Genomic DNA, 27,162 nt, shown 5'->3' on the forward strand with positions numbered 1-27,162 from the left:
GACGATGGCGCCTGGGACTGGGATGACAGTAGAGATGGTAAGAAGCGAGCATATTAGGGCTCTATCATGGTAGGAGAAATGATGGGACTTGTTCACAAAATCTTCAGGGTAGGAGAAGGAGGAACTAAGAACAGCTTTCAGATTTGGAACTTGAGAAAGAGGTTGGATGGTGATGGTGGTTACTGAGTTAGAGACGAGCAGGAGAGGAGCAGGTTTGCGAAGGGAAAGCAAATGTTCTGTTTTGGACGTGTCATCTTTGAGAAGCCTATCAGATGATTCCAGGGACATGTTGAGCAGGCAGTCTTGAAGTCCAGACAGAGTTCAGGGATTTACATTTTTTAATTTATTTTTTTGAAAAGGTAATTTGATCACATGGTTCAAAAATCAAAATGTAAAATATTATAAAGTGCCAGTCTTTCTTCCATGGTTGTCCCCATCTGTCTAGTTCCTACCTTACTTTCTCCTCTCTTAGTTTCTTTCTTTTTTAAAAAAATTTTATTTTTTCCTTTTTCTCTTCAAAGCCCCCTGGTACATAGTTGTATATATATATATATATTTTTCATTGTGGATCCTTCTAGTTGTGGCATGTGGGCTGCCGCCTCAGCGTGGCCTGATGTGCGGTGCCATGTCTGCGCCCAGGATCCGAACTGGCGAAACCCTGGGCTGCCAAAGTGGAGTATACAAACTTAACTACTCGGGCATGGGGCCGGCTACCCTCTTAGTTTCTTATGTATCCACAAACATTTCTTTTTGTTTATACAATGATATATAAATATACATTCTTGTTTTTGCTTCCTTTTTATACAAAAAGCAGTGCTCGTATACATTGTTCTGCACTTTGCTTTTTTCTCTTAATAGTGTATCTTGAGGTCTTTCTATAACATCACATAACGTCCTCATTCTTTATTTAACTGTTGTGTACTATTTGGTCATATAGCTATACCATTAGGATTGTCTTCATCAGGTTGGGCTGCTATAACAAAATACCATAGCCTGGGTGGCTTAAATAACAGACGTGTTTTCCTCACAGTTCTGGAGGTTGGGAAGTCCAAGATCAAGGTGCCAGCAGATTCCGTTCTTGGTGAAGCCCTCTTCCTGGCTTGCAGACGCCTGCCTTCTCTTTATATCCTTCCATTTCAGAGAGAGGAAGCTCTATTGTCTCTTCCTTTCTTATAATGGCACTAATTCCATCATTGGGGTTCCACTTTCTTGACCTCATCTGAACCTAAGGCCCCACCTCCTGATAGCATCACATTGGGAGTTAGGACTTCAACATATGAATTTTGCGGGGGGGGGGGGGGGGGGCGGGGGACACAAACATTCAGTCCCTAATAAGGATGGTTTCAAACTAGATTATTTCCAAGATCCCTTTTCAATTCTAAGATTCATGGTACGCTTTATCAAATGATTACTCTCAGTGCTGTCTCTCTCTCCCACCTCTCCCCAAAAGGTTGCTTAAATTGTGTTCTGGTACTTCTAATTATTTTTAACAAATTATCGTCACAATTAGCTAACGAACTCTTCAACATTTATTGTAACAAATATTTGTTGAGTGTCAAGTAGCAATATGTGCCCAGCACTGTTTGAGGTCTGGGAGATACAGCAATGAACAGGCAAAGATCTTTGATGCAGAGAGTACATTTTGGTGCACAAGACTAAATAAAATAAGATAAGTTAGTAAAATACATGATATGTTAGACACTGATAAGAGCTAAGAAGAAAAACAAGACAGATGGGGAAAGATAGGCAGTGTGTGTGTGTATGTGTGTACGTGTGTGTGTGTGTGTGTGTGTGTGTGTGTGTGTGTATGAAGACATTGGCACTTTAGATAGGATGACAAGAGAAGGCTTTGCTGTGAAGGACACTTTTGACCGAGGTCTGAAGGAAGTGAGAGAGCAAGTCCTGTGGATATCTCAGAGAAGAACATTCTGGCAGAGGGCAGGGATCACTGTTCAAAGTGTTTCTCAACACTTTGATTCCAGTGTTTGGGAATGGGAGGCCCCCTTGGGTACCTATTTGTTTGCATCCGTCTTCTACCACATCTCACTGACCTTCCATTGCCCTCACCTAGCTCACTAGCTTCCCTTTTTGGATAGGATGGCTACCCTGGAGTAACATACTCTTTTAGGCCTTTGTTTCCATCTCCTTCCCCAAGTGGCTTCACATCTACTATCCTTCTGGTTGTCTGGTTTTGCTCCTCTGCCACGCTGCCATCTTGGTCCTTGACTGCTGCTATGATATGCCTTACTCCACTTCTGTAATAAGTTTAATCCAAGACTGAGCCCATTAGATCAAAGCCTGTTCAAAATGAAGCTGAGTCTGGTAAAGTAACCGAGTTAATCCCTCTTTTTAAAGTGAAAATAAAGGAATGCAGACATTTCAACTACATAAACAAACAAAAGGAGCAACAGAGAAATCAAAGCAAAAATCCAGGTCAATTACTGATATTCAAAAACACCTTCTAGCTTTAAGCTTCTTTATCAGGCCCAGCATTACTCTCCAGAGTGAGTCCCTTTTAAATTCAACAAGGTAGCCTCAGGCCAAAGATATCCCATTGATCTAATTAACTCTACTTGCTCAACTCTGATCTTTCATTCCAGCTTTTGTGTACTACACTGTGTTCTCTGTTTAGGGCTTTACTCAATCTCTGATGTCTGTTTGATATGATATTCTGGTTTTTTAGAAAGATCCTATCTAAATTTCTCCTCTCTGTCTGGTTTACACTGGTTTCCAGCATCTGGATTACTGGATTTTTTTCTGTCTGTTGCTTTGCTATAACATCTCTGTAAGTCAAAGTCCCTGGTCTTGAATTCCTATCCCTGAGAGGACAATGTAGCACTCCTCATATTCGCCTCTCCTCTAATGAAAGCCTGTGCAGATCTGTCTTTCCAGCTGGGTTAGCTGTTGGGAGGCCATCTCATGGCAGTACCAGAATACGTAGAATGGAGTTAAAGTAAAAACATTACTGCTAGCAAGTAAACACAGTCCAGGGGTTGGAAAAATCCAACAGACTCAAAGATTGTGATAAAGAAATCTTATTAAGAAATTTAGTTAAGAGCAATGTCAAAGTTTTATTACAATCTTAGTGCAAGGGCAAAAGGTCCCTTCTAGGCTAATTCAAAGATTCCCTCCCATTAGGACTATTTGATAGGAAAAGAATGATTATGTAATCCTTAGTCTAGCCATATTAAAAAAAAATGTGGTTCACTAGAGGTCACTAGACTTTTTGCTGGCAGTCAACTGAGTTTGAGGAGTGAAGTTTCCTAGAACAAGTCTTATTTTTTAAAATAAACATCTTAAATATAGATTGGGCATTTATGTGTACGAGGCACTTTAATGCACTCTCCCATTTCATCCATACAACAACCACCGAGGAAGGTCGAATAATTCTTACAAGGCAGTATAATGATGGAAAAGGTTTTGAACCCAAGTATTTATGATCCCAGAGCCTGTGCTTTCCACCATTATACCATTTTTTCACCTAACTTTGCTTGCTTATAAGATACTTGTTAAAACTGCAGATTTCCAAGCCTTTCTCTTCGACATTCTGCTTCAGTGAGTCTGGCACAGAGCCCTAGAGTCTTTATTTATTTTTTTAAGATTGGCACCTGAGCTAACGTCTGTTGCTAGTCTTCTTCTTTGTTTTTTTCCTTCTTTTCCCCAGAGCGCCCCAGTACATAGTTGTATATTCTAGTTGTATATCCTTCTGGTTGTGGTATGTGGGACGCTACCTCAGCATGGCTTGATGAGCGGTGCCATGTCCTCACCCAGAATCCGAACCAGCGAAACCCTGGGCCTCCGAAGTGGAGTGCTCAAAGTTAACCACTCAGCCATGGGGCCGGCCCCAGGAGTCTATATTTTTATTAAGATCCTTAGGTGAGTCTCATGGGCAGATAAATTTAGGAGACCTTGCCCTTTCTAATGCTACGTAACGAAAATCTTTTCTCCCTCTCTAAATCCCTAGTGCTTATGTATTCCAAAGAAATGAAACCAAATTAGAGCATAAGACTTATTTGTAATGAGAAGCAAAAGTTTTATTCAACATTTAGTTATAACCCTCCTTTTCTTCAACATGTAAATATGATTAAGGGTCCATCATCCTTGAAAACAAGCTGTCACCTCATCTTTCTCTTGCCTTTCCCAGTCAAGCTTCTTGAAACAGTCACCTACATTCACAGTCTACACTTCCTTACTTCTCCTCTATTCCTCAACCCACTGTAGTTTGGCTTCTGCTTTATGCCTCTGTAGAAATGGTGCTCATCACCAATTACTTTGTGGTTGGATTCGTATCAGCTCTTACTTAACCTGACTTTCCTAGAACAAGTCTTAATTCTGTTAAAGTTTGTCTGAGAATTGCTTCAGGATTTTATCAGGGATGCTCATTTCTTCCCAGAAAGAGGTTGGTGATTACGTCAAGTAAAAAGTTCTATCCCAGATCAGGTCTGGAACAATTTTTCTTTTACAGTTGGCAGCTGATTTTGAAAAGCAAGGGATAATATGTGTAGTCCAAAAGAAATGATGACCCAAAAGCTGAAACAGACATCCTGAAGGAAAGAGCATGGCCAGACGGGACCGAGTCCAGAAGGAAGAGTGGATAATGGGCGGAAGGGAGCTATGTCTGACTAAACTCTTCCAGTCCCAGGAGAAAGGCAGAGGCTTGGTGTTTATAAAGTGGATGGAATGAAGGATAAGTCTCTGTAACGATTTGCCTGTTGACCTTATTATGCATTATTAGGAAATTAACGCTAAGAATTATTTTAATCTGACTTCATTTTACCTAGGTACACCAGGAAAAATTTTTAATAAATTCATGCTTTTACAATCTAAGAAAGCATTCTCTTGAGTGGCTCTACATGATCTCATTCTTCCAATTCAATGATCTAATGCAAACTTGGACCCTGATCACAGTCCTGTGTGTGGCTACTTTGTCAGGCTAAATTAAATGTGGCCAAGACTAAATTTCTTCCCTTCAAATGACGAAATCCTCATTATTTAGAATCTTATTTTGGTTATATCTCTAGTTTGACCTGTAAAATAACTTTTCTTATTTTTTCCCATTATTCTTTGCTTTCTCCCATAACTTGCAAACTTACCTTTCTATCATAAGGGTCTCATTTCCTTTCAGTGGATGTTCCTGGCACACTTTTCCATCATCATTAGGTAATCTCCAAAAACTTAGCACTATCTAGTGATTTATTCCAGCTGTAATCTTTACTAAGTGCTTGACTTTATTTAAGACAATGTGGGTATTTGCATGTATTTCTATAAAGCACATACATTATTCATCCAGTTCTAATCTTATTTCATGGGTAAGGCAGATATTATTCAGGTTTTATTCTTTTTTTGTATCCTGGCTCTCAGTCCCCAATTAACATGTATCGTTGCTTTAACTATAACAATCAATAAATGATTAATGATGATGATGACATATAATACTTTATATTAATCAAAGTCTTCTAAAATATGTTATATAACATGACTATGGTACAGCGGGTAAGGCATATATTATTATTTCATTTTTTAAAAATGGGAAAGTAGATGCAGAAAAGGCAAGTGACTTATCTAAGGTCATTCAGCAAACCCGTGGTTGAGCTGTCTTCACACACCTACAGAAGTGTTTCTCAAAGGGCTAGCTGGTCCCTGCTCTCTTGACGAGAGCTTACTATATTTTTAAGGAATTTATTATGCGTTTCCTCCATTCTTCTAAAGTTGTGGCTTTAATAGCTGTGTCTTGGTAAAAGTGTACCTGTGCAAAGGAGTAGCACCCTGGACAGACAACTTCCTAGGAGAGAAAGAACCCCAGGAAGTGAGGTTCAAGGATTATTCATTTTTTACTAAATGAATCTGAATTGATAAAACTGTAAGTACTCATTTTCTTAAAAACCTGACTTAAATGAAAATGGACAAATATTTTAATTTGGATTCCTGTATTTCTCTATTTTCATGTTTGCTAAATAGCTTGTCGTTGCCACTAATAGGGTGCTTCGGGCCAAGCAGAAGTTGCAGCTGCAGTTTCATGTATGGAATCCAAGGCCCTTTCGTTACATCATGCCGTCATAATTTATGAAAAAACACATTGTTTCCATGACTTAGGGTAGTAGATAAAAAGGAGTGCAGAAGAGAGAATTGTTACATTTCACATACCTGTAGTTTTATTGCTGCCATAGCTCATACTGCAGACTGCGTAATGCATAATGTCCTGATTTGGACATAAATTATATTTATTATATCAATCACTCTATTGATAAGCGAAACTGCTTTATGACTAGGCCTTGTCAAGGCTGTGACCGTCCTGGCACGGGTTGTTCTTTCCCCGAATTTCTTTCTGGCTCATTCCCTCACCTCCTAGAGGTCCTGACCTCAATGTCACCTTCTCAGAATGGTTTTCCCAGGCCAGCCTATTCAGAATTACAATTTTGGTTCAACACTCCCCATTCGTCTCTCTCCTCTATTTTTTCTATAGCACATAGCACGTTCTAACACACTATCTAAGTTTTACGTTTATTGGTTTTTCATATTCCCACACCAAATGTAAGCTCTACAAGTCCAGGAATTTTTATGTGTTTTATTCTTGGTTTGGCTAAGAACAGAGCCTGGCACATAGTAGATGCTAAATAATTACTAATTAAATGATGTGTGAATACATGTATTCTGGTGCTTTAGCAATTACGCTTGCTCATGGAATCCAAAGTAGGACATTATATATCAAAATCTGCTAATCAATGTGACAGTTACTGAGATTCCTATATAATCATATAGGAATTTTCTATGTAAGTTCAAGGAAAAAAATGGAAAGAGCATATAGTAGGTGCTTAAAATCTTTTAAAGAAATGTAATTCAGAGAAACATTGGCCATTTACATTGATTTGGGCTAGATATAGTTACAATTTCCTGGGTAATTAAAAAATAATTTGAAAAAAGGTAAAAGCTCTCTTATCTGATCCTGTAGTTGGTCATGTCACCATGAAAAGCTATGCTCAGATTGCAGATCATAAGGCATTTAGGTTTATTTGTAATACGTATGGAATGCCCACCTTTGGTGAGGATTCCAGACAATTGTCATCTGCATAAGTCTTTTATGCCAAATATTGATGTCAGCAATGTAAAAGCAGGATAATTTTAACACAGGTATTCCCAGATGTCAATGCCAAATGTTGTGGTTTGATTTCTAACCAGAGACAGATTTCCTGTATTTCAGGTCACACAGACCCAAGTTCTTTTTAGAATCTGGCCATATCCACATTCCAGACAAGTTTCTATCTAAATATATATAAAATATGAGCAGGTAGGGAAAAAAACAGACTCAGTTAATCAAAAAAGTCAAAGCAGAGAATCATTCAAAAAGATAATATGTCCCTAAAATATTTTACTTTAGTGTAAAATACAAAAATGAGCATTTTAGCAGTCTTTGGATTTCGAGACAAAGCTTTTATTAGAACTTATTTTTTAAGTAGTCTGCTGACGTTTTGATGCTATTGAGTTTAGAATTCTTCTAGATTTTTACGACTTCTTTTCTCGATTTTTTATTTACTTGCCTATGTAAAATTTCAAAGTTTTTTCCTGATTAACTTTTCTGAAGTGATTCCAAAGCATCGAACTTAGTTTTCTTTTACCTAATAACGCTTTCTTTTTCTTTTAATAAATCACTATTTTGCATATTATTTAATTTAATTACAGAATTTGAATAGAAGTACCATTGATATAAGTAGGTTTAGGATTAAGCAACTGACCCTTGGGAAGTAGACACCTGGCCCAGTGGGAGCCAGGGGATGGACGCACACCGCAGCCCACCAGCTCCGTCCTGAGACTGCATGTTCTGGGAGCCTGTCTAGTTACTAAGCAGGAAGGCAAAGCATTTGCAAGACGGTTAAGTGATGATCCGTTGAAAGAGCCTCTGTCATATTCAGCTTTTGTTGGAATTATCAGAACAATTGAAGGAATAGCATTTTAGTGTGACTGATTCATATTGTTTATTAACATTAACCAAGTTCTTCGGGTACTTGTTCTTTCTGCTCTTAAAAGTACTGATACAAATTGGCCTAGCAATAGAGAGCATTTTGTGTTTGTGAAATGATTCAGTTCAAATTATTTTATATGCCACTGAAAAATATTTACAAATGCCTTTAAATGCCTATTCTATCACAAGAGGGCACTCATGCCCCGTTCTTTACAGCAAGTGCTGTTTCAGGCATTGATTCAAGAGGAATTATCACTGAAATGAAAATTTCCTTTTATTTTTGAATCCCAGAAAATCTCCACAACCAACTTCTTTACATGTTTCTTAGCACATTTTCACACAAAAAATAGAGTTTAAAACACATAGGGAGAGAAAATTTTGGCTATTTGAAGTTTCTACTTGTTCTTGTTCTGAAAAAATGAGCTTTATTATACTTATTCTTGGCAAAAGATTTACTAAAGTTTCCAGGCCTTATAATGGTCTCAGCTAAATAATGTTTGGCATTGCACAGATGAAGTGTAAATTACATGAGCCCAAGGAATGTAATGCAATAGACTTAGGGACAAAGGAGACCTGAGCTCAGATGTCCCCCAGAATCACACTTACTCAACCTTCCTTCCTTCCTGTTATTATTTTTTATAATAATAATTGCAAGAAACATTTATGAAGCACTTTTCCCATACTAGGCATTTCTCTAATTAACTAAGATATGTTAACTTATTTAATCCTTACAACAAATCTGTGAGATTGGTATTATTATTTTTATCCCTATCTTAAACGTGAAGAGGGTGTGGAAGCTCATATATAGGGAAAAAATGGCAGGAAACTGGTGTATTGTCAAGAGATTCCATTTTGTATTTACTCAAATAATTCCTTAACAATAATCTAGACTCAGTTCATGCATCTCTGTTATTGGCACCTGTTGAAGAAGAGGGTTAGAAATAAAGAGAAGTGTCACAAGTTGTCTTATAGATTCAAATAGATTCTGGGGGGTGGAATTAGGGGCCACACTTCTTCACCCCTAAACATGTGATGTTGAGCCTCTTTTCCTATGCTTATCTGCCCTCTGTATATCTTCTTTGGTGAGGTGTCTGTCCAGATCTTTTGCCTACTTTTAGATTGGGTTGTATGTTTTCTTATTGTTGAGTTTCAAGAGTTTTTTATATACTTTGGATATAAGTATCAGATATGTGTTTTGCAAAGATCTGTGGCTTGTCTTTTCATTATCTTAACAGTGTCTTTCACAGGGCAGAGGTTTTTAATTTTCATTTTTAATGAAGTCCAGCTTCTCAAATATTTCTTTCATGGATTTTCCTTTTGGTGTTACATCCTAAAACTCATTGCTAAATCCAAGGTCACCTTGATTTTCTCTGACGTTATCTTCTAGAAGTTTTATAGTTTTTGTTTGACATTTAAGTTTATGATCCATTTTGAATTAATTTTTGTGAAAATTGTAAGATTTGTGTTTAGATTCCTATTTTCTTTTTAAATGTGGATGTCCAGTTGTTCCAGCACCATTTGTTGCAAAAACTATCATTATGGGCTGAGTTGTTGTCCCTTCACAATTCATATGTTGCAGCCCTCACCCCTGGTACTTTAGAATGTGACTATATTGAGAGATAGGGCCTTTTAAGAGAGAATTAAAATGAGATAGTTAAATGGGTTCTTAGGATGGGCCCTAATCCAATATGATTGGTGTCCTTATAAAAGAGGAGATTAGAGACACTGAACACATACACGGACCTAGAGGTGACCATATGAGCACACAGTGAGAAAGTGGCCACCTGCAAACCAAGGAGAGAGGCCTCAAAAGAAGCCAAATCTGCCAACACCTTGTTCTTGGACTTCTAGCCTCCAGAAGTGTGAGAAAATAAATTTCTGTTGTTTAAGCCCCCCAGCATTTTGTTTTGGCAAAATGTTGATGTTTTGTTATGGCAGCACTAGCAACTATCCTTTCTCCTCTGAATTGCCTTTACTCCTTAGTCAAAGATCACTTTGCTATATTCGTGTGGGCCTGTTTCTGTGCTCTGAAATTTTCACCTGTACCATACTGTCTTGATTGTGATAGCTTTATAGTAAGTTTCGAAGTCAAGTAGGGTCAGTCTTCCAACTTGGTTTTTCTTCTTTGATATCGTATTGGCTGTTCTGAGTCTTTTGCTTTTCCATATAAACTTTAGAGTCACTTTGTCAACATGCACAAAATGACTAGCCAGGATTTTGATTGAGATGGCATTGAATCTATAGATCCAAATGGGAAGAACAGAGATCTTAACAACATTGAGTCTTCTTATCCATGACCATGGAATATCTCTCTATTTATTTAGTTGTTCTTTGATTTCATTCATCGGAGTTTGTACTTTTCCTCCTGTAGATCTTGCATATGTTTTGTTCGGTTTATACTTAAATATTTATTTTTTGAGTGCAAATCTAAATGATGTTGTGTTTTTAATTTCAAATTCCAATTTTTCATTGCTGGCATATAGGAAAGCAATTGACATATGTTAGTTTTCCTTAGAGGCATGGAGTTGCTAAGGAGAATGAAGTGTTCTGGTCTTATTTCAAAATGTTTACTTTTCTCCTCCCCCTGCCAGAAGCACAAGGGGAATTTTTCTCTGGTCTTCACCCTAAGAACCTGGTGGGAGTCCTGGAGGTAAAACTCACAAAAGTGTGAAGGCCCCCCTAAAACTGAGCACCATAGCTTTTATCCCTCAAGCTAGCCAAACTCAGTCTCCAGAAATTAGCGAATTATACCTAACTGTACCTTCCAGGTTCTAGCAGCAGCTTTTGCTCCAGTAAGCTGTAATTCTTTGTATTCTCCTGTCGCTCCAGTTTTCAGGGTGGTGGTTTGCCCTGTGACCTCAATTCTCTGGTGGATCTAAGCAGAGATGTCAATTTTCAGTTTGTTCAGCTCTTTACTAGATGTGAGGATGAGAGTTATAATTTCTACGTTCTTTACAGGTCCGGCTGGAAACTGGAAGTCTCACAGTATTTTATAAAGTGTCAGACATCTCAAGTATTATAAAAATAATTGATTAATAGCATCATATTGAACAATATAAAGATTTAAAAATATAATTGGTATTCTAAAAAGTGCATGATTATCAAAGCAAATTTTAGCTCTGTTTAAAAGAAGAATAAGGTAATTGAAAAAACCAGTCTGTAATTAGCCCTATCACTCAACACCATTACTTTTCATATTCTAGCAAATATCTTCCTGCCGCTTCCCTCCTACCTCCTCCCTCCCTCCCTTCATATTTGCGAAGTGCCTACAATCTGCTCCTCTCTGTGCTAGATGCAGGTTCTTTTGAACTTCTCGTATCTGTATTATTGTGTGCTATGTGATGAACTCAACTCTCCCAACCATTTTCCTTTGATCCAACTAGGCCTGGTCCAGTATCACAGTGCCCTGTGATGTCGTCTGGTTTCAGTTGGAACAAAGGAGAGTCTACTTCTAGAGATACAGAAGGGGACAGACATCACCTGGCAGTACTTGGTGATGAAATAGTCACCCCAAATATGTTTATACTGTTGTTCTTTAGATGACCACAAAATGAAAATATAAGCATATAAATTCATAGGCTTTCCAGAATACACTTGATCATTGGTCATTACTTTGAAAAAAGAATCCTTTTAAGGTATGTGTAATCAGATTCCTATTTTGGCCTTAATTTTTTTAATCATTCCCCCGTAAAATGCTTAGCTTTAAGTGGAACCATTTCTTGTTGTACTTTCCATGGAAAAACAATTTGTGAAATGTACAAGAAGAAATACTGACTAAGATGTCTTATTGTGTGGATGTAAATTAATTATGCATATATAAAATCTGATTTATATTTTATCATAGGTGCAATTCTCCACCTTAGGTTCCAGCAGCAATGCTTAACCCAGTAAATTCTTAAGCTGTGCTAACACCTCACTGAGTTCCTTTACATTGTGGAAGATCTTTCCTCTGTTGGGAATTGAGAAAGGAAACGAGAGCAGCCCCTGATGTTCAGAGGCTGGCCTGGCACTCACAGCTAGGCCATATTATTTTTCTATGAGACATAAACAATCTCAGAGAACACCAATCTCAGACAAGTTTATTCTGAGACTATGATAAATTGAACAAGAGCAAGGCCACTTCATAATTTTGTCTAAGCACAGACATAAACAAGGTCACTGTGATGCGGGGTTAGTGAGCCGAGGAGAGCCGAAAGAAAGATTTCTTGGACTCTCAAGATCTGGCAGTAGTGCTCTTTTATTTAGAGAATAGTATGGAATAGCATGGGGACAGGGCCCATGGGCAGTCAGAGCTTCTGCTGCCGCCGCTTCTGCTGCCCCCACTGGCATGGGGACAGGGCCCATGGGCAGGCAGAGGCGCTGCTGCTGCCCCCACTGGCATAGGGACAGGACCCATGGGCAGGCAGAGCTGGTGCATGGGGACAGGACCCACGGGCAGTCAGAGCTCCTGCTGCTGCCCCGAGTTGAGGGTTAGGGCTAATTTTATAAGGCATGGGTATGTGAATCATTTCTTTACAAGACAAAGGAAAGAACATGAAAAAAAGTTAAAATGGTATCAGTGCAGGTGGGGTCTGGTCATTGGGTGATCCCATGACTTTTAGACAAGAATCAAATCGGATTAAGTAAAGGTTAGAAAGGTTAGAAGCCACCACCCTAAATCAGTTACATGAGATTGCCAGACAGCAACCAACTTAAGTTCTTGCCTTCCCCATTAAGAGTTTCTAGGGATAAGGTCATCTCTCTTCTTCTTCCTGGTACAGAGAGGGAGGCACCTTTTACAGATAGACATTTACCTTACAACTGTAAATGTGTCCCAACAAGGGCAAGTTCCATTCCCCAGAGCCTCCTTCCCTGTCCCTGTTATCAAAAGCAATCAGCCCCAAACAATCCTAATGCCAAAGAGACATATCCTGGGGTGGCCAATTTCAGGTCCCTCCAAGGTCATCCCCACTTCCTTCACAAATGCAAATGTCTCTCAACAGGGCAAGCAAAATTCCAGTCCTTGGAGCCTGCTTCTCATGTGCAGTTTTAAAAGTAACCAGCCTAAAATCCTCATCAACTGTGCCACTCACAAAATATCCACAAAACACCGCACTCTCAGCCAAAATGAGTGACTGCTATTTCTTTACCAATTTCAGCTTTGTCCTTGTGCTACATGAGATTGATAAGATTAATCATATACTCTTCCTCAAATCACCTAATCAAAGTCCAAATCCTATCACTGGTAGTTTTGACCCCTCCCTTACTGAGATACCTCTCAGTTCCCCCATGGTGTATATTCTCTCTCTCTGCATCAAGGAATAAACCCAACTTGTTCAGCTATGGGTGTGTTTCTGGTGATTCTTTGGCTAGAGGGCATTGACAGAATATATAAACAAACTAATTAGTTTGCTCATCAAACATTAATTAAGCTTGTAGTATGGATTGCAAACAGCTTGAGTGTTTGGTTTAAAATCTTTGAGAATATGATGAAAGTTAAAGACCCTCTTGCTGGAAAAATGAACATTCTCTCAAAAATTCAAACACGCTTTCAGAGGTTCACAGACCTCTGTGATTAAGAATCTGGATCTAGTCATTAAGACTCTCTACTCTCAAGGAGTTCAGGATAAGCACAGGGGACTAAGTGACATATTTCTTTATTAGGAACATTCTTTAAATAGAAATGATTTGCAAATGAAAAATACCTCCTAAACAGAGAACCTGCGTGATGACCAGGGTAAGGTTAATTCTGAAAGTGTATTCTTTTCCTTTGTACTATTTTAAAGATTAGATAAATTTATGATCAATTTGTGGCAATAACATATTTCTGACAGTGTGTGTGTGTGTGAGAGAGAGATTGCAAAATGTGCAATTTGCACAGTACTCCTTTTAAATGGTACAGGATTGTTCCCTCTTTCTCATTTGCAAAGTCTCTCATTCTATCACTCGAGACAGAATATGAACAAGGTGAGGGAATTGTTTTCTCAGTGAAGAAGAATTATTACAAGGATCAGAGTGTTTGCATTCGAGGTGACCAAACTACAGAAGACTGAAAGTTGTATGTCTTCCACCATAACCCTGGGACTTGAGGTGGAGCCCCAAATGTCTGAAATCTCCTTGGAGGCAAGACCTTTGTCTTATTTGGCTCTGTACCCAAACACAAAGAAGAAGAACTCACTAAATATTTGTTAAAGAAATATATAGTCCCAGAGGTACAGTACTTCCAACCTCTCCTCTCTATTCCTGTCCCCCTTCCCGACCGTTGGTCCAGATCCCGAGACTGCCTTGTTGTTGATTTTGTTATGTCAATCTTTTCCTTTCCTTTGATCTGTGTGGAATTCTGTCCTGAACTCCTGCTCAATTTGACTGCTTCTGGACCCTGAGAAGAACCCAGTTCCAAGCAACCCCTTATCAGGCTGGACTCTATTCTTGTAGACCCTTGACAATACTCGTATATCACAGGGAAGTTTTCTGAGCCTGACATGGGATGGGGATAACATAAATGTTAGCATCTCCTGCTGCTAAAGCCTCTTCTACCTCCTGAGTTTTTAGCTGTCCCTTGGACTCCAGTCCCACTGGCTTGAATGATCGAGTTCCACTGCTTCTGGGAGTATGACTGTCCTCATGACACTCCACCCCTTTCTGGAGCCACGTATGTAGCCAGGTCAGGTCCTGCCATTGTCTTCTTTTCTCCCTACTTCCGTGGTCTAAGACCTCCTTCTGCTCCTGACATTTTTCTCCGCAGGCTGGCCCTGTTGCTGATGACTTATCAGACCTCACACTAGTTTTTTTTTTTTTTAATAAATTTTTTATTTCAGAATAATTTTAGATTTACAGAAAAGTAGCTGCATTAGTTTTCTTGGCTGCTGCAACAAATTCCAACAAACTTGGTGGCTTACAACAGAGATTTATTCTCTCACAGTGTTGGAGGCCAGAAGTCCAAGATCAAGGTGTTAGCAGAGCCATGCTCCCTTGAAGACTCTGGGGGAAAATCCCGCCTTGGCTCTTCCAGCTGCCGTTCCTTGGCCCACGGCAGCGTAATGCAATCTCTGCCTCGGCTTCACATGCCTCTTCTCCCTGTGTCTCTGTGTGTCCTCTCCTCTTCTTATAAAGACACCAGTCACTGGATTTAGGGCTTACCCTAAATCTAGAATGATCTCATCTCTAGATCCTTAATTTAATTGCATCTGCAAAGACTCCATTTCCAAATAAGTTCATATTCTGAGGTTCTGGGTGGACGTGATTTCTTGGGGAGATACTGTTCAACTCACTGCTGTTGCAAAGATAGTGTATGGAATTCTTGTATACCTTTTACCCTCATATCAGCTTTTAATCTGAAGTAGGTGCCTCCTCAAACCAGGCAGACCAAGTAAATCTCTATGTTAGAGGAGTTCGTGCCCAGGTGCCCAAGGCCATATCTCTTGGTGGCTGGGCACCTCACAAAGTAATTTCTCTCTAAGGTTCCATTACATCAGAGATGCAACCCAAGACCAGGTTCAACCCTCTGCTCTGTGGAGACTAAAAACACTGTTCCCATTCTGATTCCCTGGGGTCTATCCTGGGTGTTGGTGTTGGTTTTATTTTCAGATAATTTTGATTCCCATTGAATATATACTTGAAATATATAGTAGAAGGAGATCCTTTGAACCCTTTCCCCAGTTTTCCCTGATGGTAACTTCTTGCAAAACTATAGTACGTGTAGTATCACAACCAGGATATTGACACTGATACAATCTACTGATCTTGGATTCCCCTAGTTTTTCTTTCACTCACTTCTCTCTCTCTCTAGTGTATTTAGTTCTTTCTATTCAAGAGATTTTCCCTTTAGTCCCTCAAAGTGGGATTCAGTCCCTCTCTTCTCCTACTACAGAGTTTGAGGGCTCATCAAAAAGAGCTTGAAAATCCATTAGAAAGGATCCATACTTATAAACACAAAACTGCCTGCCTGTCCTTCCTGGGATAGAAGGTACCTGTCTTCAGAGTCAAAAGTTTGACTCCTCGCCCTAAATGAGGCTGAGGAAATGCCTTTCCTTCATTTCTGAAGACTCGGTCCTATTAAGAGGATGACTTCAAACAAACACAAGTCATTTTCTGTAAGTCACTTTACTTAAGACATGGGCTTTGAATTCAGAGAGATGTTTGAATTCTGGCTCTTCAAATTACAGTGGTGAAACTTGTGCACATCATAAAATGCTCAAAAGAGACCAGCAGGTGTCAAATCAGGCTGTGCCAGGGTGTTTGTTTTGAAACTTGAAGCGAATGGGATACTGTTGAAGTATTTTAATTGGAGGAGTGATACAAGCACATCTGCATTTTAGAGAGATCTAGAGTGGCTCACTACTATTTTTGGGTTGCCAGCCTATTTGAAACTTTGAGGAAAACCACAATTCCTTTTTCTATAAAAATGCAAAAAATGCACATATGCAATAACATAGTATTAAACACAATTTCAAGAAGCTTCTGAAAACCATGGACCCTAGTCTACAAACTCTGAAGTATAGAATTTTTTTTCTTCTGGAGTTACATGAGTGGATTGGGAAAAGGTGAGAGACTTGAACATGTTCATCTGCTGAGGGACAGAGCCAGTGGAGAGGGACAGAGCCTCTCTCTACTGTCCCATGCTGCCTACTGTCTCTACTATCCTGTAATTTCTTCATCCGTAAGGAGGCAGGAAGAATTCAGTCTCCTCTAGAAAGAAGGAGATGAGATCAACTCAGGCTGTAGGATGGATCCTGTCAGTGCATCAAGAAAGAAGGAAGACTGGGTGCAGGAACGGATAACAATGGGAGGTGGAGGGGATATTTATGGGATTTTTCTCTTCTTTGTTTCTGCGTAGAAAGTGAGGTGATTGGCGGAGAATGAAAGGTGAGAATGAAGAAGGTTTGGGAAAAGTAGAGGTTTGGATTAACTGCTGAGGGAAGTGAGGAAAGATGCTGAATAGTAGCATGAGAAACAGGCATGAGAATGGGGAGGACTCAGCTCAATCAGAGATCACGGATTTGGAGTGGCTCCCGTCCTTGGCAAAGTGTTATTTTTCTCCAGAATCTCTCAGCACGCTGCTGTAGAGCATGTAAGTGGTATTTTGCAGAGAGAAGTATCATTTCATTCTGTACGATACAAAGTGAGAGTAGCGATTTGGTTGATAATTTGCATGCACACGCATGGAATAATTTGAATATATGTATGTATATACCTTGGTCTTGCTGTGGCCTGACTCATGTTTCTATCAGCAAAAGATCCAATCTGACCCTTGGGGCTGTGTTCTATCCTATGGAAAAATGACATGGCAGAAGAGCTTAAACCACCCTCCTTGACCCCATGCTTCCTTCCCTCTCACTTCTCTGTGGGGTCAGAATTCTAGGGAATTTCTGAGCTAGCAGATTCCACTGTTCTTGCCACAAATTTAAACACACAAGTTATTCCAGGAGGTACTGGATGAATTCCCTTTTGCCTTATGAAGTAGCTAATTTTTTCTCTGTAGGATCTGAGACTTCATGAAAAAAAGTGAGAGGAAACAGTGGAAATCAGATGCATTTGTAATGCCTACGTGGCCAGTGCTGTGAAACTCTTTATAAAGTTAAAATATGATCAATATCCTTCTGGTCATAATACTTCTAATTTTTCACTTCCTCTATTCTTTCTTTTGCATCTGTAGGGGATATTATCAGAGTTATGAGCTATGTTTCATTACAAATGCTCTGGGACACAGATATTTGGTAAAATAAGCATTGGTTGGTAAAGGACATGGTTGTCCTCATCTGGATTGAGAGGTGACTGGAGGAAAGTCAATCCTGGCATTCAGAAGTGCCACTTCTCTGAATCCCCCAGATATCATAAGGTTGAACTTTGCCAGTTCATCAGTCTGTGGGAAGTGAGTTGTGCGGGTCTAGGGTGTGAAAAGCTGGTAGCTGAAGTCCAGGCGTATTATTTTCTCTGGTCACTGCTGTTACTAAATTTTTCTCATTGGACTGGATAGAAAATTTATAGGAAGTTCAGACTTTGCACATCTCTGTTGAAAGAGTCTCTATTAACAGGCTACCATTATCCCCTATGGTGCTAGCCCTTCCCTCTGCGCACCCACTGCAGGATTTGGCGCATGGAGCTTGGACTGGAGTCCGGCCCATTAACCTCCTCAGCCAGGCTCCCCTGGGCAAGTGTACACAGTGACCCTCATTTCCTACTTTCTCTCATTCTTCTGCTACCGTCCAAACAGCACCATTTCACAGAAGCCACATGATACCCAGCGGTGGGTTTCAGAGCACAGTCGGATTCAGCAATGCCCATTACCCACTAACTTCCTCTGAGCTGGGTGGTCATGATAATGAGATCATATCTCTGAAGTGTTCAGGGATATAAAGTGTTAACAATAGTAATTAATATTTCATTGCAAAAGCTGAATACCAAACTCCAATCACCTGTTAAGTCATTCCTGCACCTCTTCAGTTTTGAGGTCTCGCACCCATCTGTCACTCTCCTTATGGCCTCATTGCCATCTCACTGTCCACTCCCTCCTCATGGACCTTACCTCCTCATCCACCTAGATCTCGGGATATCACTATACTCACTCCCTCGAAAGCTCTCAACTCCCTTGGCCCTTCTCCCTCTGTCCTACTTGCCTATCACAACTCCAGCTCTGATTAACTCCCACTCTCTGGTGAGAACTCGCTCATTTTACCACCGAATCTGCCTGTCTGTCTGGATCTGAGCACATGCCCTCTCCGTTAATCCCTGTTCTAATAAATAAACTGTCTATGTACATGTCTGAGGCCATCCTCTCCTCTTGTGTCATGGGTGCCATACGCTTTCACCTACTCAAAGACTTTGCAGTTATCCATTCTCTCTCCTCCATCACTAATTTCTCCTTCCCTACTGGGTTATCCTTATCAATATACAATAAACACATTCCCTATCTTAAAACAAAACAAAAAACTTTCCTGGTCTCCACACCCCCTTCCCAATAACTTCCTATTTCTCTTCTCTCTTTCATGGTTAACTTCCTTGAAAGAGTACTTAGTTTCTGGTCACAGTCTGTAGTTTCTCACCTCACCTCCTTTCACCATCCCGGTCAAGCCAGGCTTCTGTCGTGCAGGTCACTGACGACCTCCATATTTCCCAGTGGTCAGACCCAGCCCTAACTTTTGCAGGGCTCAGGGCAAGAGTTCAAACGGAGGTCTATAAACCATATAACTAAGTGTTTAGAAGTTATAAAGCAAACTTGAAGACTATTTAAAAATGTATGTTCCATTCTCTTATCTTGACAAATATAACCTTATAATGACCTAGAAGATCAAGTTTGAATCTAGAATTCCCAGACTCCTCAGAGTTTCCTGGTGGAATGTGGCAGCATAGGGACAACTGTCCCCTGACACCTGGCCTGCAGCTCATCCTCTTCTCCTTCTTGGCTGTATCTTGCACCTTGTAGTGGATATATCCAAAAGATATATCGAAATCTTAACTCCTGGTGCCTGTGAATGTGACCTTACTTGGAAATAAGGTCTTTGTACATGTGGTTTAGTTATGGATCTCAGGATCTTGAGATGAGATCATCCTAGATTTAGGTGGGCCCTAGATCCCATGACTGGTGTCATTATAAGAGAAAGGAAAGGGACATTTTATTCAGTAACTCAGTGACATCGAGAAGGTCATTTGAAGACAGGGGCAGAGATTGTGGTTATGCAGCTAAGAGCCAAGGAATGCCAAGGATTTCTGACAGCCACCAGAAGCTGGGAGATAAGCGTGGAATAGATTCTCTCGTAGCCTTCAGAAGGAATCAACCTTGTTGACACCTTGATTTTGGATTTCTGACGTCTAGAACTGTGAGAAAAGAAATTTCTATTTTAAGTTATCAAATTTCTGGTAATTTGTGGGAGCCCTAGGTAACTTACACACGCTTAAAATGACCTTGCATGCATGTGAATAGACTCCTCCATTCACGAATCACAGCTCTGACCTCACCCACTGCAACCAATCATCTCTTGGCTACCCCTTTGGCCAATGGGTGTGCATGCCAGCTCAGTCAACTCTCAGAATAGACCTGGGGAAGGGACCCAAGCAGGCCCTGAAAGTTGGCTTGAGGCTATTTAGGCTGGGAGTTCTGGGGTTCTGGGTATGCATGTGTAGTCTAGAAGGATTCAGTTTCTTTTGCTACTTCCCTTTGGCCTCCAGGAGTCCTTGCCCCAAGGGCAGCCGGAGGAGTGTCAGAGTGGGACCTGCAAAGAGCCCCCTCTTGCCTAGCTCTCAGGGTGGCACTGCTAGTGGTCTCTTTCTGCTTGGCTTATCCAACCTCTTAACAGCATTCTGTCCAGTTGGCCACTCCCTCCTCTGTGAAATGTCTTCTTCATTGGCACCTGTGACCCCTTACTCTTCTCCTGTTACTACCATCTTGTTAGCCACTTCTTTTCAGTCTCCTTTGCTGACTCCTCTTCTTCAAATGTTGTAGTGCCCCACGTCTCTTCTTTGTCTATACTCTGTCTTTAGCATTCTTATCCACTTTCCTTTAAAAACATCTAAATGCTCAGGACTATCACTTTTGTATCTTCAGCTTAAACTTCTCCCCCGAGCTCCTGACTCATATCCAATTACCAGTTTTATGTCTCCACTTTGAGCATCTAGTAGGCTTCTAAGGATTCACATGTCCACAGGAACTCTTCAGTACCCCTAACCCATCTCCTCCTCTAGGCTTCCCAATCTCCATTAATGGACTTCCACCTATCCTGTTGATTAAGTCGAAAGTCTTGGAGGTATATTGATTCCTCTCTTTTTCTCATTCTCTGCATCCAATTTGTTGGCAAGTTTTGTCAGTTGTGTCTCCAAAACACACCCTGAATCTGATCACCTTTCTCCATCTGTGTTTCTACCAACCTAACCCTAGGCCAAGCAGGAGGCTGGATTCCCTGTTTCCATTCTTGCCTGCACAGAATCTTGCACACAAGATGTATGGAAGTGATAATTAAAGCATGTAAACCAGATCTTATCACTCCTCAGCTTCAAGCTGCCATCGGCTTCTGACAGTGCTTTGAATGAAATCTCAGCTCCTCTTTGTGGCCTCTGTGACTCGGTCTCTGCCCACTTCTATCCTCATCCCCACCACCCTCCACCTTGCTCCCTGTTGTCCACTCACATTAACTCTCTTTTGGTTTCTCAAACATGCCAAGCTTAATTCTTCCTCAGATACTTCACCCTTATGATTTTCTCTTCTTGTCCCCCAGATCTTTGCAGCTGAGTGCCCTCATTTTCAGGCCTTTGCTTTCTATTCTGCTACTAAAAACGGGCATGTCTCCCCCAGTCACTCATCTTCCAATTCCTCTGTTTTATTTTTTCATAGTGCTCATCTTTCAGCTCCAAGAGGGCAGGAATCACGTCTACCTTGTTTCTTATAGTGTACTCAGCACAAGAGCTGTGTCTGGCAAATAGTTGTGTTCAATAAACATTTGTGGAGTGAACGTATGAATCAGATAAAATTCCTTCCCTTTGGGGTGATTATAGATGTATGGAAATAACTATAATATAAGATAGAAAGTGGCAAAATTTCATAGAAAAGGTGGATATAAAACGTGATGAGTGTTCAGAGGCAGAGATTAGTAGTAGATGGTGAGATACAGGAAGTCTTCAAGGAGGAGGTCAAACCTGAGTTGAGTTTATACAGCGAGGGGCAAAAGTGAACGGTGGGTCTGACCATTGGGAAATATGGAGGTCATCAGTGGCCTGAAGGACAGAAGCCTGACTTGAGTGGGATGGTGAAAGGTGGTGAGGTGAGAAACTACAGACTGTGACCAGAAACTAAGTACTCTTTCAAGGAAGTTAACCATGAAAGAGAGAAGAGAAAGAGGAAGTTAGTGGGAAGGGGGTGTGGAGACCAGGAAGGTTTTTGTTTTGTTTTATTTTGTTTTAAGATAGGGAATGTGTTTATTGTATATTGCGATAATCCAGGGTAATCCAGTAGAGAGGGAGAAATTAGCGATGGAGGAGAGATAAAGAGTAACTGCAAAGTCTTTGAGTAGGTGAAAGGGTATGGCACCCATGACACAAGAGGAGAGGGTGGCCTCAGACATGTACATGGACAGTGTATTTATTAGAACAGGGATTAGTGGAGAGGGCATGTGCTCAGATCCAGACAGACAGGCAGATTCGGTGGTAAAATGAGCGAGTTCTCACCAGAGAGTGGGAGTTAATCAGAGCTGGAGTTGTGATAGGCAATTAGACAAAGGGAGAAGGGCCAAGGGAGATGAGACTTTTCTAGAGAGTGACTATAGTGATGTATCAGGCCTAAAAATCAAGTTTGAATGGTACATAAAGAAGAGGTTTCTCTGTGCCTTCCAAAAGTTTATAACACTATTAACCAGACTTTGTTGCACAATTCACAACTTAAAAATGTTATGAGAGGACATCAATAAGAAGCTGACCTTTCAGGTGTAGAGATTGAGCTTCTCATTGAATTAAAACAGCAAAGGGTGGCAAATCAAATGGAACATTAGCATCTTTCTTCCTGTCTTAAGTGGCATTAAATTCTCCACCTCTCTCACCTCTAGGGTGAAGCTTTTCTGCCCTTCTCATCAGAGTTGCTCTCTGAGCATCAGACTGTACACAAGAGGTCACAAGCTGGCAGCTTGCCACATCTGACCCATGGAGAGGTTTGTTTTCCCCATGGTGTTACCTATAAGCAGATTTTTAAAATTTTAATTAGCTGCCAGCACATAGAAATCTGGATTTCCAGCTTTTCTGGGGCTATTAGAACTGGCGACAGTGGGTCTGCATGTGCCCGTGGCAGCAGTCAGCTGGAGTGAGGAGGGGCTGGCCCCTTTAGACAGGGCATGCGTGTTCTAGTTTTCCACTCCCTTCCTCCCTTACTGATACCCCACACCTAGGTCTGATATCTGTTGTCATTTGTCATATGATTACATAGCATTTTTCTTATATCTGGTGTAGTGGGTTGAAGGACAGCCCCCCAAAAGATATGTCCATGCCCTAACTCCCAGAACCTGTGAATTACCCTCTTTGGAAAAAGGGTCTTTGCAGATGTCTTTGAGGTTGAGGATCTTGAGATGAAGAGACATCCTTGACTGCCCGGGTGAGGCCTAAATCCAATGATGGGTACTTTTAAGAGAGATCCACAGAGGAGACAGACAGAGAGGACACATTCACACAGAGGAGAAGGCATTGTGAAGGCAGAGACAGAAATTGGAATGATGTGACCTGGAGCCAAAGAAGCCAAGGAAAGCTGATAGCCACTAGAGACGGGAAAGCAAGGAAAGACCCTTCTCCGGAGCCTGCAGAGGAAGTGAAGCCCTGCTGACATCTTCACTTTGGACTTGTAGCCTCCAGAGCTGTGAGAGAGTACAGTTCTGTTGTTTTATGCTACTCAATTTGTGGTATTTTGTTATGACAGCCCTAAGATGTCTCATTAGGCAATGGAAAAAGTCAGAGTTCATGATAAAGAATGTGGATTGCAACCACATAATTCATGTGAAAAGTAGGGATAATGTCTCCAAAAGAATGAGTTCAGTAAGAGAAAAGAAAAAGAGGGAGAGAGGAGACCCAAGTGCTGGACATGCTGGACATAAGGAATACCCCTTATTAGGAAGGATAAGAAGAGAATGAGAATATGGCCAAGGAGTGGAGAAGTAAGAACACGGTCATGTTTGCTGTGTGCTGACCTAGTACAAAACGGAGATGCAAACAGGCTGTAAATGAGTCCAAGTGTGTTCAATGTGTTCGAGATACTAAATGACTCATTTGAGGAATTTGCCACTAAAGGGAGAAAAACTCTGAAAGTGTGTAGAAATGGCAGTATTTCACAGGGATGAGTGGTGTGTTTGCTTTGGCTGCTTGTTTTTGTTTTTGTTTCTCTTTTTCTTTTTTAAGATATATGGAAAATATAGTTGAAGAGAAAAGGAAATGTTTTCTTTCCTCTCTATTCTTTTATTCCGAGTTTGAGATAAACATTGGTAAATTTAAGACTAATAATTAAATTGTGAGTATTAAAATAATACATTATTAAATCTTTCAAGTCATTGGGATACAGTTGGTGCAATTCCTAATAGTAGTTTGCCACAAAGTAAATATTATAAACAAAAATTGAACGTGTATTATTTCCCAATCCAGCTTTAGATATTGCTTGCCTATTATGTTTACAATAGACATTCAGGGGCAGTTAATGAGCTGCATAATTTTTGCTTACTATTTATAATTAGAGGAATATTCACATAGTAAAAATAAAGATATAATGTTCTTTGTTCCTCAAGACAGAAAATACAGTGGAAGGATTTGGAAAGGACTGTCACCTCTGCCTAGTACTGCACTGTGTAAGTACACGAATTTCGGAATCATAATTTAGTAATTATACATATCAAATTTAACTTTGATAGTAATGCATAAGGCATATTTGAGATTAGTAATAGTAGCTGACATCTATTAAGTGTTCACTGTGTTAGGCTTTACACAAATTTATTCGTTTATTTCCTCATGATAATCCTAATAGGTAGTACAATTATCATTCCCATGTTACGAATGAGGAAATTAAAGCACAGAGAGGTCAAGGATATTACCTAAATCACACAGCTAGAGAGTGTTGAACCTTGCTTCAAATGCAGGCAGTCTGACTCCAGAGTCTGCACTAGCAACCACAAAGGTCTAAAATGCAAATCTTAAATGAAAATACAATAATTTTAATGTACTCAAATACGACAGCTATGAATTGATCTAGGCACTGGAATTTTCACATTAGCTTGTGTGATCAAGCGATTAGAACATCAGAATTAACATATGCATCAAATTTAGGATACATTAAACAAAGTCACAGTTATTTTTAATGTGTTTATGATTCATTATTTTGTTTTCAAAATGTTGACAGCTCACCTGACTTTTACTTATAAAGAAGGCAAGAAGAGTTTCAAAGGAATAAAACCTCCTCATAATATAGTTTATTAAGATGTGTTTATTTACACTGCAAGTTACACTGCATTCCTCAATGCCTAGCAATCATATACCATCAAAATTTACTATATGTCCATTGCTGACGATAGACATATCAGTGCATAAGTCCATCCGAATACACACCCCCCCAAGATCTATGATCTTGCATAATATAATAGAATATAAATGTATTTCTCATGGAAAAAATATAGTGTGCATGGAAAGGCTTCTGCTGTGTTTGATGGGATTTGAATTCTGCCAATTGACAGGCATTCACGGTTCAAGAGACCCATGCATTTAGCTAAGGATGGAGTTTGGCTCTATTTTAAACAGCATCCTGAGGGATTATTGTCCTCATAACAGTACAGTATGAGAGCGATTTTAAGTTCATAATTGTATCTAGCATTGGTGATCCATTATTATCCTCTGAAAGCAGGCATCTGCTACCTAGTTTTTAAGAGTTATGACAAAACTGATTACAAAATTGTGAACATTAATATAATAGCTTTTATCAAACATTCAAATAATTGCAAGTACTAAGATTAACACCACAGCTAATAGCAATTAGCAATGAAATAAATACTAAAACAGAAAGCTTGGAGCAAATGTCACAGTTTGTCAGACCAATTAGTTGCTAAGTCCTGTTGATTCTGCCCCCATCACTCCATCACACTCCTGCCTCCCTCTCTGTTCCCTCTGCCACCTCTCTCACTTGGGGTCCAGGGCCTCAGAAAACGAACTTCTGGAAAAGTGTGCTGGCCTCATATCTGACTCCCAGAACATCCCACTTCCAACCTCTCCCTGCTGTAATCCATTCATATACAGTTCCCAGAAATCTTCCAGAACCACACTGCTCTGATTACTTCACTCCTCCACACAAACCCCTTCCATGATTCCCATTGCTTGCAGAATGAAGACACCTTCTCCAGTTTATCATGCAGGCACTCCACGGACTGGCCGTGACTGAAATCCCAACCCTGTTTTCCACATTTGCTCTTCCCTGATCCTTCAGTCAAAACAACTTCCTTTCCTCCACATGCACTCTAAGCTTTTCATCTCTAGAGCTTTGCTTACAAGACCCCATTACTAAGAATGCCTTTTCCTCTCCATCTCTGTATTAACTCCTTCACCCTAGGGCTGAGAGAGCTGGTGAGTTTAATACCAATTAAAACAAGAAGAAGGATGCTAACGTTACCTTTGATTTACCACTCTTTGCTGTTTTAATTCAATGAGAAGCTCAATCTCTACACCTGAAAGGTCTGTTTCTTGTTGATGTCCTCTCATAAAATTTTTAAGTTGCGAATTGTGCAACAATGCCTGGTTAATAGTGTCTAAAACTTTTGGAAGGCAGACACAAACCTCTTCTTTACATACCATTCAAATTTGATTTTTAGGTTTGATTCTTCTTCTTCATGTTTTTGGCAGCAGAGTAAATATCAATATGACCTAATGTCCCAGCCATACTGAAATATATGCAGTGTCCTGAATACGCTGTGCTCCCCCTCATAGTCACTCCTTTCCAGCACTGGTCCTGTGCACTCGCTCTCAATTCCTATTGGCTCAGCTAAGACGTAACTTTCTCCATCAGCCTGTCCTAGGGCTCTAGCCTGTGTTGGCTGCCTCTCTTATTAAACCCTGGAACGGTGGTTCTCAGTGACGGCCGTATGGCCTCCTGGGGGATAGTTTGAAATTAATGGAGACTTTTTAATAATTGAGGTGTTAATGGAATTTTGTCTGAGGGGGACCGATATGCTGGCATCCTGCAATTCAAGGCACAATCTCACACAATGAAGAACTGTCCTGCATTTGTATGACTCTCGAATGTCATGCTGGACATTTCCACAGATACGTATCAACCTAGTACCTAGTCTAGAACAGAACTCATTTTACATATAAACACAATGCAGTTTTTACGTCATTGAAATAAACTCTGAATTTTCTTGGAAAGCAACTACTAAGTAAATCTAGTAAAGATGATACTGTTTTTGTTCAGAACTTTCCTGAGAGTTGCTCACCGTTTCAGAAGATCATATCACTGACGGCAATGATGCCTGTGGTTTCTGAGGCCCGTGCAACATACCTGAATGAGCCTGCATTTGTGGCTGTCTACTTTACGGTGGTTCTAAGTGCATTAGTCAGTTCAGGCTGTCATAACAAAATGCCGTAGCCTGGGTGGCTGGAACAGCGGACGTTTATTTCTCACAGTTCTGGAGGCTTGGAAGTCCAGCATCAAGGTGCCGGCTGGTTTGCTTTCTGGTGAGGGCTGTCCTCCTTGCTTGCGGATGGCTGCTTCTTGCTGTGTCCTCACAGGGCGG

General features: G+C 40.3%; 1 long non-coding RNA gene across 1 annotated transcript in view; it reads left to right on the forward strand.

Moving 5' to 3' along the window:
* The window catches only part of LOC102150761 (uncharacterized), an 83,324-nt gene that overhangs the window by 48,598 nt on the left and 7,564 nt on the right, over positions 1–27,162 (forward strand). Inside the window, exons 3-4 of the long non-coding RNA XR_287898.4 lie at positions 24,178–24,237; positions 25,983–26,104. This is a non-coding gene — a long non-coding RNA (uncharacterized lncRNA). The remainder of the gene's footprint in view (positions 1–24,177; positions 24,238–25,982; positions 26,105–27,162) is intronic.

Source organism: Equus caballus, chromosome 10 (genome assembly GCF_041296265.1).
Source record: "Equus caballus isolate H_3958 breed thoroughbred chromosome 10, TB-T2T, whole genome shotgun sequence".
In the NCBI taxonomy this organism is placed as follows: Eukaryota; Metazoa; Chordata; class Mammalia; order Perissodactyla; family Equidae; genus Equus; species Equus caballus.